We start from the raw sequence: 14655 nt of genomic DNA, 5'->3' as shown, positions 1-14655 counted from the left end.
TATACAGCCACTTATATTTTATGCAGAAAAATATATTTGATATGTTATTACAATCGTTAAAAAGTCTCTGTTAGTCGATAATATCTTTAAAATTGCAGCAAACTCAGGAATGTCCCTTTAATATAAATTAGTTCAGTCTTATAAAAAAAGGTTTTTGCAATGCCTACCTATCCTAATTAATTCATACCTGTGACGTCATACTATTGTTCTAGGTGTAGATTATTTTTCAAGAATCAACTCCTGTGAACTTTTTTATTTTTATGCATTCAGGTCACGGATTACAACTCATTACTAACAGAACTTGTACACTGTAAACAAAAAGAAAAGAAAAGAAAAAGTGTTTTTGTTTGTTTATCGACACCACGTGAGTACATTAAAGGGACATTCCTGAGTTTGCTGCATTGTAAGATGTTTCCGACTAATAAAATACTTCTATGATTAAACTTACATATGAAATATATTTTCTTGTTTAGAATATCATTGTCTGTATATTAAATGTGTTTCTGGTCGTCTTAATATTTGTAAGAAGCCCAAACTGGATTTTGTCTTCAAATAGTTTTGTACGTACGAAAAAAACAATACTTTAGGAAATAAAATGAAATTTAACCAAGTACAAATATTAGAACGATCAGAAACACATTTAATATATAGCCACTAATATTCTATGCAGAAAAATATATTTGATATGTAATTACAATCGTTAAAAAGTCTCTGTTAGTCGATAATATCTTAAAAATTTAAGCAAACTCTGGAATGTCCCTTTAATTTCATTGTAAACAAGTACAACGCTTTAGCCCACGAGGTGCGACACAGCGAAGGTTGTCGGAAACTAAATTGTAAATAAAAGATTACACAGCTGTGGTAGCAGTTCATGGGTGAAGGTCATCACAGCTATATCTGTTACAGCTGTGGTAGCAGTTCATGGGTGAATGTCATCACAGCTATATCTGTTACAGCTGTGGTAGCAGTTCATGGGTGAATGTCACCACAGCTATATTTATTCCACTGAGCTATGTCCTGTGCTAGTTATGATTTAGTAAACTAGTCTGGGAATGGAAGTCCTCTTTATGGCGGTGCAAGAAGGATGAAATCTCCAGTAAAGGATCTCCTCGGTAGTGGCTGTCCTCCTTTAGACGAGGCACTAGATAGAGATTCATGACACTATTTTGCCAAATGACCATTCGACTTTGTATTGTGCAGAGATACGGCCTTCATCGCGTATTACGGTTTTTAAAGGGACATTCCTGAGTTTGATGCAATTTTGAAGATGTTATCGACTAACAGAGACTTTTTAACGATTGTAATTACACATCGACTATATTTTTCTGCATAAAACATTAGTGGCTGTATATTAAACGTGTTTCTGATCGTTCTAATATTTGTAATAGGTTAAATTTCATTTTAGTTTCTAAAATATTGTTTTTTCATACGTACGGAATTATTTGAAGACAAAATCCAGTTTGAGCTTCTTACAAATATTAAGACGACCAGAAACACATTGAATATACAGACACCGATATTCTAAACAAGAAACTATATTTAATATGTAAGTTTAATGGTAGAAATATTTTATTTTTCGGAAACATCTTATAATGTAGCAAACTCGGGAATGTCCCTTTAAGTGTCGTTCAGCATGATGTTGAGATATATACGAGCGTTAGATAATTCTTCATATTCTGGCAAACCTTCAAAAGGATCAGCGTGTTCTTTACTAAGCTTATTTGAGCCACGATCGGAGAGCATTTTATTTAACTCTCTATCACCTATCGGACGGATATAGGTCTAATAAAAAGTGAGTGTATTCTGTCTCAATTTGAGGCATGAATGTTCTATAAAATAAAATGTTTTTTCTAAACTACAAAATAATCTAGTAATTATTTCTCCAGCAATCATCAATGTCCTTAAATGTAACAATTCCATAACTATTCACCATTTCACTAATCTGTATCTTTAAAGCTTGAAGTCCACCCACGTGTCCATGTTAGGATCACGAGGATAGTTTTTTCTGTGAGACGGAAGTTCGTGTAAACGTTTACAAACATCGCACCAGGGTTGCGAATGCTCATCAATATATTTGTATTTCTTTTCCCAAAACCTGCGCATAAGCAGTATAATTTTTTTTTCTTCTAAACACAGTAAATATTTCGCGAACTCTCTGGCGTCTTGAACTTGGAAGTATCGATTGACGAGTCAACAGGAAACAAATGGGAGTAATCGGTCCCTCCTCGTACGACCAGAACTATATCATGCTTGAAAATCTGAAATATATTTTTTGCTGTTAAAGGGACATTCCTGAGTTTGCTGCAACTTTAAATATGTTATCGACTAACACAGCCTTTTTAACGATTGTAATTACATATCAAGTATATTTTTCTGCATAAAATATTAGTGGCTGTATATTAAACGTGTTTCAGATCGTTCTACTATTTGTACTAGGTTAAATTTCATTTTATTTCCTAAAATATGATTTTTTCGTACGTACGAAATTATTTGAAGACAGAATCCAGTTTGGGCTTCTTACAAATATTAAGAAGAGTTTAATCATAGCAATATTTTATTAGTCGGAAACATCTTACAATGCAGCAAACTCAGGAATGTCCCTTTAACGTAGGCTAATCATCAGTGAACGCGTTTTCAAAAGCAAGACAGAATCAGTATTTTTTATAACATTTTCCACGCGACGAGAGGTCGGGACGTAGCTCAGTAGTAAGACGCTATCTCAATGCGCGGTCGGTGTGGGATCAATCCCCGTCGGTAGGCCCATTGGGCTATTTTTCGTTCCAGCCAGTGCACCACAACTGGTATATCAAAGGCCGTGGTATGTATTATCCTGTCTGTGGGATGGTGCATATAAAAGATCCCTTGCTGCTAATCGAAAAGAGTAACCCATGAAGTGGCGACAACGGGTTTCCTCTCTCAATATATGTGTGGTCCTTAACCATATGTCTGACGCCATATAACCGTAAATAAAGTGTGTTTAGTGCGTCGTTAAATAAAACATTTCTTTCTTTTTTTCACGCGCTGGGGACATTCCCACATCTTCCAAAGATGTCAACTTGAACCCCGTACTCTTGTAACGTCTTTACGTAGTGTTCTCTTCTTACTGGCGTTTTACAATAACTTACAAACCAGAGAGCTGATCTACTTTTTAGGTTTTGCGATTTCCAGCCACTTTGGGTAGAGGGGTTCATCTCCCTTGACAACAGTACCGCATGGGAACGGGATATCTGAATCTTACCTGTACGTTATCGTCTAGTTAAACAGTGTATTCCAATATTTCGACGGCTATCTTAGTTCTATGCAGTAAAACATCCAAATCTAGTTTGAGTGTGGCCGTTCAGCCGGCTTCTCATCCCGTTTTAAGTAAAATGAGTTGATGAAAACGTCATCTACCTCGGAGATGTCGCCGTTGTTGTGCGATATTGGAAACGTATTCTCCGCAAGTTATGGTTCGCTTTATTGACTGGTTCCAGGTAAGATACGCGCCATTATAACAGACGATAAGATTGTCTTTCGCTACCTTTTTTTCCCATGGTGTCTTTCGCTACCTTTTTTTTCTATGGTGTATTTCGCTACTTTTTCTTCCATGGTGTATTTCTCTACTTTTTCTTCCATGGTGTATTTCGCTACCTTTTTTTTCTATGGTGTATTTCGCTACTTTTTATTCCATGGTATATTTCTCTACTTTTTCTTCCATGGTGTATTTCGCTACGTTTTCTTCCATGGTGTATTTCGCTACTTTTTGTCTCATGCTGACTTTCGCTACATGTTTTTTATGTTGTCTTTCGCTACTTTTTCTTTCGTGCTGTATTTTTCCCCAATTGGTATCGTTTTCTTTAGCTGTACGATAACCGAACATCGTCTTTAGTTTTGCATTGATTTCGTTCAGTCGTGAATAATTTGCAAAGTGTATCATCAAAAGTAGACGTACAACTCCCAACGAAATACAGCCATTTTTGCTTTCTGCAAAAATAAAAAAAGAACAATAAATAATATATAAATGACACACACACACACACACACACACACACACACACACACACACACACACACACACACACACAAATAAACTGGAATAAACTTCGTGCTTCATATATGCAAATTGTTAGGGTTTGGGTTTGTTTTCATACCATTGAACAATTAAATGTAATATTAGCCAACATTTAGCCTTTAAATAACTGAACAGGACAAAAGCACATCGGTTTGGGCTAACCAACAGCCACTGGAACTCATCATAGGCGTACGGGCTCCCATTTTTGTAGGGGACCAGGTTGATTTTTGCCCGAATCTGGATAACAACATTTATTCATATTAGTATTACAAGTCAAAGTGGTGTGTTGCCAGAAAACATACCCGCAGATATGCTCCCAACTCAACCACCAGGATCCCATCATCCAGCATTACAGGATGCACCTCACGGCCAACAAGGTGTCCCAAAAGGGGAGTTGTGCTGTATTGGCCATTCTCAAAGAGAATGTTACACCCCTGCACCACGGTGAGGTTACAGCACGCGCAGGGGAAATATGCAATGAAGGCAATTTCATTGCAGTCGTGTGCCTTGTGGCAAAATGTAATCCTGTACTTCATAATTGTCTTGTGTCGGGCCCCAAGGATGCACAGTACACGAGTAGAACTCTGCAAAATGAAGTAATTCATGTTGCAGCAACATTGATTCGGGACACATTTCGTCAGTGCCTTGAACAGTGTCCACACGTTTCTTTAATAGCGGACGAAACGAGCTCCTATGGGCGAGAAATATTATCGCTGTGCCTACGGTTCTTGGATATGACAGACCCATCCAAACCAGTAAAACGTAAAGTGTTGCTGGAAGTGTTATTTTGAGAGAATCACCGGACTGATTATAGCTAATGTCATTCGAAATTGTTTAGATGTTCAGAAAGTCGATATAAAATCTTGTCGCGGTCAAGCATACGACACAACGGCGTCTATGAGCTCAAACACAAAAGGGGTTCGTGCTGAAATAGCAAAGTATGTGCCTGATTCAGAGTATCAAGCTTGTCGTTTGCATTCCATGAACCTGGTTATTTGTCATGCATGCAAAATTCCACAAATTGCAAACATGATGGATTCTTGTAGGGAATTATTCAGCTTCTTCGACAATTCTCCAAAGCGACAAAAATTCTTTGAAAAGATCGTTGATAACCTGACCCCAAATCCCAACAAACACAAGTTGAAGAACACGTGCAAGACACGCTGGATCGAAAGACACACTGCTTTTGAAACGATCCATGACTTATATGCGTTTATTGCAATAACCCTAAATGAGATATGCGAGCCTTCGTGTGACGAAACTCTGTACCCAACCAACGAGTTATGGAACAAAGGCTAAAGCAAACGGCCTCCGACACATCTTTATGAATTTTGCACATGTTGTCACTTTCATGTGTGCAAAAGAGATGCTGGAGCCAATGCGCCCTCTCGTGAGTGCGCTACAGGGTAGACTTATGGAAGTTTACTTTGGCTTCCAGAAAATCGAATTTGTCACCGGTTCATACAACAATATTTGTCTTGAAATGGACAGTTGGTTTGATCGACTATATGAGAAGATATTAAACCTTTCCGACTTGATTAGAATAACAGAGCAACGGCCACGACTTTGCAGTAGACAACAAGGTAGGGACAATCGTCCATCAGATTCAGTATCTCAATATTGGAAAGGAACCGTTGCTATACCTTTCCTGGACGTAATATGCAACGAAGGTGATTGTCGTTTCAGTAACGAAAAGAGGGTACACTGTGAGCTTTGTGCTGTAATTCCAGAAGTAATCGCTGAAAAGGATGATATTAATGTTGTGGATCTTCGAAAGATCCTGTACCAGAAGTGGAACCATGTGACGTCTATTCCGTCAGAATTTGAGTGTGAACCATTCAAATGGAAGAATTACTGCAAGCGACTAGTTTATGTCAAATGCCCTACCCACGTTTCCGTGACCACTGCTTTCCGAACATGCAGACAACACTTTCTTTCCCAACATCAGAGAGCTTCTAAAGATCCTTGCTGTTTTACCCATAGGCAGCATAGAGGCAGATAGATCGTTCTCTTGCCTTAGACGAATACACATATGGCAGCTGACCTGGCTGTTATCGCAATACATGGATTTTCTAGTGCAGTGAGCACAAAGCAGATTTGTGACAGGTTTGGTGCTTTGCATCCACGCTGCATGCAATCCGGGTCCTTATTGCTTGACTAATTATTGAAATACCTGCACTTCTTGTTCACCTTGATTCTTCTTTTATTATCGCCGTTGCCAGATAAATCGTTTTAACCTTGCAATTAATTGCCTTTATTTGCCTTTATCGATTTAAAAACTGACACTAATTCCACTGTTAATGGTTTGAATGGTGTGACCTTTGTCGGTTGTGGGCCTTGTGGAAAGCTGGTTTTATAGTGTTTTGGTAGAAAATAAAATCATCATTATTGCAATATATGCTGTGCTTTTTTCATCGTCTTTCACGAGCACCTGGTACAATATTAATTGATTAGACGGTCATTTTTAAGTGCATGTCATTAAAGTGACATTCCTGAGTTTGCTGCATTGTAAGATGTTTCCGACTAATAAAATATTTCTGCGATTAATCTTTCATATTAAATATATTTTCTTGTTTAGAATATCATTGTCTGTATATTCAATGTGATTCTGGTCGTCTTAATTTTTGTAAGAAGTCCAAACTGTATTTTGTTTTCAAATAATTTCGTACGTACGAAAAAACTTCTTTTTTTTGAAAATAAAAGGACATTTATCCTAGTACAAATATTACAACGATCAGAAACACGTTTAATATACAGCCATTAATATTTTATGCGGAAAAATATATTTGATATGTAATGGCAATCGTTAAAAAGTCTCTGGTACTCGATAGCATCTTAAAAATTGCAGCAAACTCAGGAATGTCCTTTTAAAAGTTTTGGCTTTGTATTGGTGACCTTTCGACTCAGTCTTCTGCCGCAATTCGTCACTCCCATGATCTGACGTTAAAATTAATATACCGGGTATACTGTTACTTCAAAACCGGCCTCGGTGGCGTCGTGGTTAGGCCATCGGTCTACAGGCTGATAGGTACTGGGTTCGGATCCCAGTCGAGGCATGGGATTTTTAATCCAGATACAGACTCCAAACCCTGAGTTTGCACCGACCAGTGATCCATAACTGGCTCAACAAAGGCCATGGTTTGTGCTATCCTGCCTGTGGAAAGCGCAAATAAAAGATCCCTTGCTGCTAATCGGAAAGAGTAGCCCATGTAGTGGCGACAGCGGTTTTCCTCTCAAAATCTGTGTGGTCCTTAACCATATGTCTGACGCCATATAACCGTAAATAAAATGTTGAGTGCGTCGTTAAATCAAGCATTTCTTTCTTTCTTTTCTGTTACTTCAAAGTTTTGTTCAGGAAGATGCAAATAAAGCAATTCCGTTAGCGAAAATAATATGCCTGTTGTCAGCCAGGTTGTCACGGGGATCCTATAATACCCGTAACTGAATAAAACACGATTATCCAAATATCTCTCCTAACTGTATATCTATTAGATCTCTCTGTATCGGGCAGTCTAATACCCGAGTGGCTCGGCTCTAGGTATAATCAGAGATAAGATCTTATATAAATATATATATGTAGTACGTTTAGTTCACTAGAAAACACAACAAAACACAATACACTTTGGCATCTGTATTAACACTACGCTGACAAATGTACTTGCCGCAGTAGTTAATTAACAACAACAAATAATAACAACCCAGAACTAATCGCTTAATTAGTTAATCACTAGGTGTCTAGTTTACACAATATTCTAATCACTTCACCGTGATACACACACACACGCGTGATAATTGAGAAGCGCTGCCTGGGGAAGTTAATTAATAAAGGAATTACAACTCTATTCCTAACTGGTTAATTTTTAATTAACCCTTAACTACTCATTCAGTAACCTTGTAATACAGAATTAATACTGGTACATATCCCAATAACGACAATAACCTACAGTTTACCTAGGTCCTCTAGTATGACTGGCTAAGCTTTAATATTTTAGAACAGTGAAGCCTACAATTTACTTCGTCAGATTACCGGAGACACTGTCTAAATAATATTGGTATAATACAGTATTAAAATATTTAAAGTCACATCAATCACATCAAGATTATACAACAGAGCAGAAAAATATATTTACCAGTCCAGTCGGACTACGTTCCCCGGGAGCCTTCCAATGTTTCTCCCCGATATATCTAAAATCCTATCTATTTATTCAAAAATCTCAGAGACAGCGAATATCGCCTGGGGCACAACGCGGTACCTCACCTATCATGTGATATTTCCACAACTCCCAGGGACGGTATTTTTTCTTAGATGGCCAGACTTACTGTCGCCAGTTCGCTAGAATTACCCCGGTCGTAAACCGCACTACCGGAGTTATTACGTAACTACTGGCCACATGACCTCCACACCTGGTCTAAGTGCATATTGGGACGCAGCTCTATCACCATCGCGCGGGGGTATTACGTACCCAAGCTGCACACGGCCCTCTAAAACAATTAACATCGCCACAGGCGAAAAGATAAGAGCATGTTCCGTCACACAGGTGTACAATTGAACCGAGTATGGCTTTCATCGATAAGGACAAAATCAAATCGTATTCAATATATTTTGGTGTGAATCGAGAAAACGGCAAAACATTTATCAACTTTATGGAATTATTAATTAGGAATTAGATCGTCGGAAATCAGTGAAATAAGACTAAAATGTCCAGAATGCCGAAACTTCAGGGGGCTTTGCCCCCGGAACCATCACCGTGGCTCAGACCCCGCCGGTTCATTACATCCCAAACTAGCCACCCCCTTATTGTTTTGTAGATCTGCCACTGCCGTTATAAATAGCGCACACTATATAAGGCAAATAATGCGAAGTTAAAAATAGCACTAAGTCATAAATGCCGGAAATTAGTAATTAATAAATACAATGTACAATAAATTAATATTTAAGAAAACCACAATTTTTCTAATAACTACTATACACTAGCATATTTAAATAATATCCTAAATTATCTAAACAATAGTCCGTTTTTAACCTAATTAATAATAGCAACAGGCTAAAAAAATACGTTCCATATGTAAAGTTCAAACATTGGGGCTTCCGTGCAAATAAAATGATGCTATTTTCACAGCTTCAACTGGCTAGAAATGGTAAACACGGTGACGATCGGTAGTGGCTCATACAGCATTAGGTGACATAAAAATTCTATACTATTTCTTAAATAGTAAGAGTAATAATGACAAAGAATATTTTAAAGAGACATTCCTGAGTTTGCTACACCTTTTAAGATGTTAGCGACTAACATTGACTTTTTAACGATTGTAATTACATATCAAATATATATTTCTGCATAAAATATTAGTGGTTGTATATTAAACGTGTTTCTGATCGTTCAAATATTTGTACTAGGTTAAATTTAATTGTATTTCCAAAAGAATTCGTACGTACGAAATTATTTGAATGGATGAATGAATGTTTAACGACACCCCAGCACGAAAAATACATAGGCTATTGGGTGTCAAACTATGGTAATGCAAACAAATAAGGTGATGATCAACATCAATATAAAAATTCAAGATTTAAATAAAAACAGTGTAAAGAACTGTGCAAAAATAAAAATATCACAGATAGATACTGACTTTTACTCAAAATTTCAATTTGTGCTGTATTGGCTATTCTCAAAGAGAATGTTACACCCCTGCACCACGGTGAGGTTACAACACGCGCAGGGGAAATTATTTGAAAACAAAATCCAGTTTGGGCTTCTTACAAATATTAAAGGGACATTCCTGAGTTTGCTGCAATGTTTAAGATGTTATCGACTAACAGAGACTTTTTAACGACTGTAATTACATATCAAATATATTTTTCTGCATAAAATATTAGTGGCTGTATATTAAATGTGTTTCTGATCGTCCTAATATTTGTAGTATGTTAAATTTCATTTTATTTCCTAAAAACTATTTTTTCGTACGTACGAAATTATTTTAAAACAAACTCCAATTTGGGCTTCTTACAAATATTAAGACGACCAAAAACACATTGAATATACAGACACTTATATTCTAAACAAGAAAATATATTTAATATGTATGTTTAATCGTAGAAATATTTTTTTAGTGGAAAACATCTTACAATGCAGCAAACTCGGGAATGTCCCTTTAAGACGACCAGAAACACACTGAACAAGAAAATATATTTAAAGGGACATTCCCGAGTTTGCTGCAATTCTTAAAGGGACATTCCTGAGTTTGCTGCATTGTAAGATGGTTCCGACTAATAAAATATTTCTATGATTAAACTTACATATTAAATAAATTTCTTGTTTAGAATATCAGTATCTGTATATTCAATGTGTTTCTGGTCGTCTTAATATTTGTAAGAAGCCCAAACTGGATTCTGTCTTCAAATAATTAAATAATTTCGTACGTACGAAAAAATCATATTTTAGGAAATAAAATGAAATTTAACCTAGTACAAATAGTAGAACGATCTGAAACACGTTTATTATACAGCCACTAATATTTTATGCAGAAAAAGATATCTGATATGTAATTACAATCGTTAAAAAGGCTCTGTTAGTCGATAACATATTTAAAGTTGCAGCAAACTCAGCAATGTCCCTTTAATATGTAAGTTTACTCATAGAAATATTTTATTAGTCGGAAACATCTTACAATGCAGCAAACTCAGGAATGTCCCTTTAACAATACATAACTGAATTTATTTTGTTCAGCTTTAAATACGCCTATAGTATTGTTTGTGTAAACGCCATTGATACTTAATGTCGCGTAAAGCTGAATCCTAACCGTTGATTTCAATTGCAGCATCCTAACTGCACGCGTACGGCGCGACAGTTTGAGCTAGTCGAGCGCGCGACACAATACCGATAGGAATTGTTTCTATTTTTTTTGTCGCGCTACACGAGCGTCTAAAATATATTAACCAATCACAAACAAGATTATTTCCCCAGTACATGAAAATGGAAGATGAACAACTCATCCATCTCGTTCAGAAGTTACCAGTACTTTACGATTGTTATTTGTCAACGTACAAAGATAACAACAGAAAAGAAAATGCCTGGAAGAATATTCGAAAAACTCTAGGTTTACCTAGTAAGTAATGTGTGTGTTTTATTAATAACATGCATGTATAAGCTTCTTGGAAGGTCCAGTCCTACCCGGGGTTGGTGGAAGGTGAGCAGCTCCCCCCCCCCCCCAAAAAAAAAAAAACCCCACACAAACACAGTGAAGAAGATGTTAATGTTTTGTTCATTATTCACAAATTAACTGTTTTATTAAAAAATACAAAAGAGATGTTACATGAACATTTTATAAAATCACTATTAATAAGGGGTAAGGCTGGGACTATGCTCAAATGTGGGTGAGTGGGAGGTGGGGGCGCCCAGGGATGACCAAATACACACAGCCCCGATACTACGCTCAAGTGGGGGTGAGTGGGGGTGGTGGGGGCGCCCAGGGAGGACTACAGCTAATCTTGACACAAATGAGATAAAAACAGAATTACAACGTATTTTGTTTGGTATTTATTGAACAATTTGAAACAATGTTCGTGTTTGTTAAAAATTCAGTTAGTAGCATATATCTTATTGTTTTGCCATGCCACTCGCCCCTGTTCGGATGTAAAGTATTGAGCAAATCGATCCCTAACCAATAATGCCTCCCGAGATGCTCGATTGCCCCCAAATTGTGAGACACTTGCAATGGTTGTGTCTCCTTTATCCCCAGTTTTCTCCTGCAACCACGCCTCGTTGTTTTCACTGGGCTGCTATAAGTAGTTGTGAAGAAGGCAGGTAGCTTCAATAACGGTATCCACTTTTCTTGGATCCATGTGGATCTTTGTGTGGAAGATTCTCCATTTGGCAGTAAGAATTCCAAACGCATTTTCCACTATCCTGCGTGCCCTTGATAAGTGTTAGTTGAAAATCCTTTTGTCGTCAGAAAGGTTGTGTCCAGGATATGGTCTCATCAGGTATGTTTTCAAAGGAAATGCTGCATCCCCTACAATAACATATGGCATTTTGCCCAGTTCGTGTGCACCTGGAAGAAAAACATCACCTGGTACATGCATGCTCTTGTCTTCCAAACCTTTGCCTATTCTTGAATTTGAATAGCAGCCAGCGTCACTGGTCCTGTCAAAATCCCCACACTGTATCATTCGAAAGCGATAATCGCCATCTACATGGGCCAAGAGAACAATCGAGAACGTCCCCTTGTAGTTAAAGACAAGGGTTCCAGTGTTTGATGGCGATTGGATGACGATGTGCTTCCCATCAATGGCGCCTATGCAATTGGGGAAATTCCAACGTTCTCCAAACCTATTAGCAATCTGTATCCAATCCTGTTCAGTTAATTTAGGCATAAAGATATTGACAAGGGAGGTGACAATAGCAAGGCATGTTTCCTCGATTATATTAGACACTGTCTCTATTCCCACGCGGTAACTGTAGGCGAGGCTTGCATAGGAATGTCCTGTAGCTAAGACTGTGAAAATAAAATGAATATTACATTTTAGGTGATGAGTGCAAACTACGTTGGAAGAATCTTAGAGATCATTATGTTCGGAACTTGAAAAAACAGAAACGACCCAGTGGATCAGGAGGGTCAAAGATGTTGAAGGAATGGAAGTTTTCTCAAGTCATGAGTTTTCTGCAACCCCATGTTCAGTTAAGAAGATATCCATAGTGCATTAATGATTTATATAGAGAATATAACTTGACTAACACAAACACACTTTATACAGCATAAAGAAAGGAAACACTATTAGTATGGTGACAACTTATGTTTATATATGTAGTGCCAAACCTTACAATATTATTATATTAACAGATGCAGTGTAAACAAGGAATACATTACCAAATTCATAAGCCATTAAAATATTTTTAAAGTGTATTATGTAAAACAAACAATGTATATATATACACAAGGCGGCGTTCAAAAGACTTTTAGTAAAAACTATTAGAGAGTTGTCTCTAATTATTATTTAAATAATTCATTTCATTGTTAACAGTTAATATTTGTATTTATTTTGTAGCTCTAGAAGTAATCTGGATCATGTAGACAAGCAAGGGGAAGATGAGCAGACTACATTCAGTGATGATGAACAGACCGAAAAAAACAGGACAAGCGGAAGACGAAAGTGACTGTGACAGTGTGGTCACAAGAGAGTGTGCATCCAAACCAATACAGTGTAACGTTAGTCCAAGTCCAGTTTCAACCCAGAGTTTGCCACTTTCACATGCAAAACCCAAAAGGCGTAAAACCAAGATAGATGAAGTGGATGAAAGGTTGTTAGAAATACTCAATAAGCCTGAACCATCAACCCAGCCAGTCCAGGATGATATTGACCAGTTTTTGCTTAGCTTGGGCCCCACTGTAAGACGATGACGGAAACGCACCCAGACTCGTGCAAAAATACAAATTTTGAATGTACTGGATGAGCTGGAGACCTTGGATGAGCAAGCCCAGCAACAGAACCAATGACCGTTCCCGCAACAGACCATGATGCAACCTGAAACGTCTTCTATCCAGAACCAACACCAAACCTATCAACAAAGTCGTTTTCCAATTCAGCCAAGCCACTTTAACCTAGACGCTGGCCAACCTCATCATCCAGATAACCACAGCGGGAAAGTTACTTACCAAATGCAGGACAACCCCACTTCCTATTATCAACAATTAAATAGTAATTAACTAATATCAATGTCATTTGTGAGAAAAATAAAAATGAAATGTTTCTTTTGTGTTATGTGAAATGAGGACATCAATGTCAACTTAGTAAAGGAAAAGGAAATTAAGATTGTATTTCTATTCACCGTAATGTTATAGCTAGCCTCTGTTTTGGTTCGATTGCTTTTCTGTAATTGGTGTTCTGCTTAGTGATATGAGGGCCAATTAAATTCAGCAAACATTCCATTTGATTTGCGTTCATCCGGAAATATCGCTGGAATCTCTGACTGTCCAACAGCAGTTCACTCGCCAAACGGCGATATTCTCCAAACTCATTCCTTTTTGCGTTAATGGCATGTACCCAAATTCGCTTTCGCTTTCTACGATGACGTCGCAGGAGCAGTAGAACTGCAGCACTGCGTCTATCAATGTGCATGTTTCTACCTGCAGTGTTAAAGATGGTACCTTAGGTAAAATAATGTAAAAAGTGACAATATAGAAGCAAAATATTTTATGCAAATCATTTGTATAATAAACAAGGATAATGCTATATTTGACACAGAATGGACTCATGTCCACATGTGCAATACATCTAGGCGATGAAACGGCTATCAATTATTGCATGTTGAAATGCATATCGTAGATATATGAACATTTTTCACAAATATGTACAACCCTCCAACACTGCCCTACATATACAATTGTTATTTTTGAATGGGATCCAGTGTTACAATACAACTATATCTACCATTGGTAATGTCATCTTATAACTGTATACTGATATCCACAGGTAGCTTTGCATTAAGATGATAGAACATTTTAATACATACCCTGATAGGTTTAACTTGTCTTCAGTGGTGGATCAAAGTTTTAAAAATGATACTGTCGCTACGGTCGCGTCTGGTTAGGATATAAATAGTGTCGCT

General features: G+C 37.3%; 1 long non-coding RNA gene across 1 annotated transcript; it reads left to right on the top strand.

The window, feature by feature from the left end:
• The first annotated feature begins 242 nt into the window (after positions 1 to 242).
• Positions 243 to 13940, top strand: LOC121386969. Its single transcript, XR_005959751.1, has 3 exons — positions 243 to 364; positions 12576 to 12726; positions 13095 to 13940. It is a non-coding gene; the product is annotated as an uncharacterized LOC121386969 (long non-coding RNA).
• The last annotated feature ends 715 nt before the right edge of the window (positions 13941 to 14655 follow it).

This window comes from Gigantopelta aegis, chromosome 12, assembly GCF_016097555.1.
Source record: "Gigantopelta aegis isolate Gae_Host chromosome 12, Gae_host_genome, whole genome shotgun sequence".
Taxonomy (NCBI): Eukaryota; Metazoa; Mollusca; class Gastropoda; order Neomphalida; family Peltospiridae; genus Gigantopelta; species Gigantopelta aegis.
Note: the sequence above shows the minus strand (reverse complement) of the source record. Positions and strands in the feature narration are given on the sequence as shown.